Source organism: Phoenix dactylifera, chromosome 6 (assembly GCF_051530095.1).
Source record: "Phoenix dactylifera cultivar Ajwa chromosome 6, Ajwa_hap1_PhDact_Kaust_v1.1, whole genome shotgun sequence".
In the NCBI taxonomy this organism is placed as follows: Eukaryota; Viridiplantae; Streptophyta; class Magnoliopsida; order Arecales; family Arecaceae; genus Phoenix; species Phoenix dactylifera.
The window spans coordinates 3898281-3903049 of NC_143195.1; the positions used below are offsets into that span (position 1 = coordinate 3898281).

The 4769-nt window shown below is 43.0% G+C and overlaps 1 pseudogene; it reads right to left on the reverse strand.

Moving 5' to 3' along the window:
- Positions 1–265: 265 nt before the first annotated feature.
- LOC120105205 (WD repeat-containing protein LWD1 pseudogene) lies at positions 266–3827 on the reverse strand (annotated as a pseudogene).
- Between the last annotated feature and the right edge of the window lie 942 nt (positions 3828–4769).

Consider the following 4769-nt stretch of genomic DNA (forward strand, 5'->3'; position numbering starts at 1 on the left):
AAAGCGTCGGTAAAAACAGGAATTTTCCGACGCTAATAAACGCGTCGGCAAAAACAACATTCGCCGACGCTTTAAAGTGTCAGGAAAGCCCAAACCAGTTTTGGGTTTTCGCCAAAGCTTTAAAGCGTCGTTATAAACATTTTTTTTTAAAAAAAATATTTTAAAAAATATTTTGAATCAGAGCCTCGATTCCTCCCCAATTTCCTCTCCGCCTCCTTCATCGCATCCCTCAGATCCCTCCGGCGAATCGATCGGCTCCGGAGCTTCAGATCCCGCCCCCTCGCGGCCATTTCCGGCGGGTGACGCTGGCCTGGTGGCGGTGGAGCTCGACGACGGGGAGGGTGGGGAAGCGGATGTCGAGGACGACGACCTTGGCGGAGTCCATGATGATGGTGGCCATGTAGCGGGGGTCCTGCTTGTTCCAGCCAAGGCGGACGAGGGGGGTGTTGGGGGGGTCGGCCGACTCGTAGATGATGGTGGAGTGCTCCTTGTCGCGAAGGTCGAAGATGCGGACGGAGCCGTCGGCGGAGACGGAGGCGAAGACACCGACGCCGCCCCAGGCGATGTCGTAGACCTCCTTGTCGTGGGCGATGAGCTGGGTGTCGACGGCCTCGCACTCGATGTCCCAGATGGTGCAGGTGGTGTCGATGGACGAGGTGCCCACGCGGCGCGGCTTCGCCTCGTTCCAGTCGAAGGAGGTCAGGGGATCGCAGAACTCGGAGTTCCGGTTGCCGTTGAGGAGGGATCGGAGCTCAACGCGCGACGACGAGGAGGACTTGGAGGAGGAGTTGTTCTTCTTGCTGTTGTCGTCACCGTCGCCTTCGTCATTCGACGATATGCGCCAGATGCGGAGGAAGTCGGCAGAGGTGGCGAGGAGATCGGGGCGGAGGCAATCGCGGTCGGGGATGAACATGGTCTTGGTGGGGGGGTAGGGGTGCTCGAAGGAGAGGGCCACCAGGCCAGCGTCAACGCCATCGCCTGGGCGCCCCACAGCTCCTGCCACATCTGCCGGCTGGGGCTGGAGGGGGCGCTGATGTAGGGAGTGGAGCAGGAGCTGTCGACATCGTCCGAGGGGAAGCGCAGGGGGGAGAGGGGAGGGTCGAGGTGGTGTTCACCATGGTTGGGTTCTGCGAGCTCGGGGCTCGGAGGGTCGCCATTGCGAAGGTTTTGGAGCTCCATTCTCTCTCTCTCTCTCTTTCTCTCTGTGGACTATAGCTTCTCAGAGAAGATATTATAGATGGAAAGGACGAAGGGGGAGGTGGGGCTCGTTGGACACGCAATCAATTTTGGGTCGTTGGCTTCCGACGACGCTTTTTAGCGTCGTCTTAGGCCTGCGATTACACCAACACGTATTAGCGTCGTTTTTTTCCGACGCTTTTTACAAGCGTCGCCATATTTAGACGTTAGACCGAAAATTGCCGACGCTTGTAAAAAGCGTCGGCAAAAAAGCGTCGGTAAAACCGACTTTCCCTGTAGTGATTATAACATTATTGAATATATTTATTTTAGAATATTATGAAGACATATGATCTTATTATGGATATGATTGATCGATTTCGAAACATCATAATTGTTAGTATTTCTATCAAATTAAAATATGAAACCCTAAAGCTAATTGAATTCCAACTAGGCTATATTGAGAATCCTGCCAATGGGGGCTAATACGTTGGCACTTGATTTGTTTTGAAGAACTTTGCTGTAAGATGATGTGTAGCTCACCGCAAGAAGATGCGCGGTGTTATGGCCCTGCCACAGAAAAATATGGTCATAGCCTAGAGTTGATCAAATGAATTGAATAGTTAAAAGAACTAGAATCCATGAATAGAAATTAAATTTTTTTGAAAAATTTGATTCCCATTATAGTACTGCATATATGTTTATTTTTTGTAAATTATTATCTATTTGATTTATGATTTATTTAGTTTACATTGATCATTACTTATTGGGATGTCTAGCTCATTATACGTTTTTTTTTATTTTACAGATTCAGAGAATTAGCCTGATCGCGGTTCAATATGGAAAAGGGACTAGTAGAATTTTAGCACAGATTATCTTAGATTAGAGTTTATTTAAATTGTTGTATTACCTTACAATAATGTTGGAATTGTGAGACATTTAAATTTTGAGTTAGTTATTGAACTAAAGTTTGTATTTTATTATTTAAATTATTTTGCTGCATGTTTATGATATCATGTTGAGATGCCTTGCATGCTTATGGGGAGGATTTTTTATGAGTATATGGCAGTTGACATGACCTTCGGTTCATGAACTCAGGTTGGGGGCTGGCACATAATACTAGACATATGCAGATAAGATCCTTATCCAACAATGTCAATTAGCAAAGGCTTCGATTAGAGAGGTAATAATAGCTGGAGCAAGTAATGCTCATCGTAGAGCGCTTCATGCTAGGATCAATAATTATGAGCAAGAGGAGAGCCAACTTGAGATGGCATGCTAGTACACATCAAATTTTCCAACGGAATATAAACTTAAATACTAGATGATAAGAAACATTATGTTAGACTAAACACACACCCGCATGGAACCCCACATAGTCCCTCCATTTAAGTTCTGACTTCCTCGTTAGGCTAAGAATCCCAATCAATTCAAATATAATCACAAACATCACGATCAATTCATGGCTAGCCTCAATGAGCCCGTGGTGCAATGTCTCCTAGTCTAATAGGCTACAGGCCGGGTTTTCTCTGAACCATTTGTACCAATCCAGTACCTCACCCAAAAAGGCTAGTCAGAATATTTTTTTTGGGTTTCTTAGTCCTGTATAAGTACTTAAGATCTCTTCGACGAATAATCTATGTGGGACTAAACATACAGTTGCACGTGTCCTCGCACATGCTCCAATACCACATTTGTGGACTGCTGAGCAAAGTATTTCAGCCTAAGCTGTACATATGGATAGCCTATAACTTAGAGGAAGTGTGCAGGCTTCAAGGGAAAAAAATTTCCCATCAGACCTGGTCATTCTCATCTCACTCAATTGAGAACAGCTCATCCCGGCCCGCTCGCAACATGATGTGAGAAAAAAGAATGTTAAAGGTTCTACCATCAGGCAGGAAAAATATAAAGCTATAAAAGCAAGAGCGATAAAAGCAAGAGAATTAGCGAAAGGTGACCCCCATGATTTAATTGATTAATGTAGGATGGCAAGAAGTGGACAGAACTGAAGTTGAGAAAAGTGGTGATGTGGGCTTCCTTTTCTTTCAATTTTAAACATCAATTTCATGTGCAAGTAAATCCACTACAATACCCATGCCAAGGACTCCACCCTTGATTATTTCATGAGGAATTGGACAACTTATATAGTGTCTCTAATCTATTTCTTCCTCTAACGGTCATTCTCAGCCAATTGCTTGAAGTTCATTGGGGTGACAATTTTTTTCGAGCCACCGTAGAGAGCTTCAGCTGCCATCTCTGAAGCAGCCTGTGTTGGGTGGAACCAATCCCAGAACAAATACTCAGTCCGGTTAGCACAGTATGGAAATGTCTGATTGCACTGGTATTCTCCATAAAACTTCCCATATCCGCAACATGCAAATTTGAGCTCCTTAAATTCTGAAAACAAGAAAACAGTTGCTTCAGATCTAATGATAATTACAAACTTTGAATTCTTATGCATGTGATGCACGAAAACCATTATGAAGTGCATCAAAAGTCGGAATAATTGCTTACTTGGCTTTGGGCTCTCCAAGATAGAGCCGACCATTGAAAAGCTGTTTCCAAGAGCATACTTCATGTCCGGCAACTCCGAGTGTAGATTTTGCAAGACTTCTCCGATGGCCGGATAAAACTTTCCGGACAGCCCATTCAGCATCTCGTAGCAGCCTCCTGTGTGGTTTCTTGCTCTTTGAGATGGGCAGCATCCTAATGGTGGGACGCTCACTATGCCAAATTTCCTTGCTCCAAGGTTGTACAAGGCCTGTTGTGCTCATAAGATGATCAGGTTAATATAAGTTTAATATAAATATTATAGAGGATAAATTTGTGTTAAGACAGCCCAAACTACCGTAACCTAAAAACATTCTGCCCTCCTTCCTCTATTGATTTTTTAAAATTTATAAAATAACCAATTCATAATAAGTTTAATCTAGAGATTGTATATATATAGGATTAATTTGTGTTAAGCCAACCCAAACTAACATCACCTAATAATACTCTGCCCTCCTTTCTCTATTGATTTTTTATTTTTAAATATATTAAGGAAAACCAATAATAAGTTTAATATAAAGATTATTTAGATGATAAATTTGTGTTAAGCCAACACAAACTACAATAACATAATATTATCCTGCCCTCCTTTCTCTATTGCATTTTTTTTAAAAAAAATTATAAAAGACAGCAAATTCATACCAAGCTTAATATAAACATTATATATAGGATAAATTTGTGTTAAGCCAATCCAAACTACCTTAACATAATAGTATTCTGCCCTCCTTCTATTTTTTTCTTTAATTTATAAAATAAAACCAATTCATTAGTGTGTGGGAGGGAGACCTTTAAATGCTCTTTGTATGTGGAGGTAAGACCGGCTAAGAACATTGCATCGTCGCGGCTGCTACGCTTGGCAAAGGAGTATTCAAACATGTCATTGCTCCCAGTGCTGATGAGGAATAGACATCTGGAAAGGAAATCTGAGGCCCCAACTGGACCCATTAATTTTGTTATGATACCGCTGACCATCGCAAAGTATTGGATCTGCACTGCCATAGAAATGACTTTCTGGGTTTAACAGAAGAACCTGAATTAGCCCC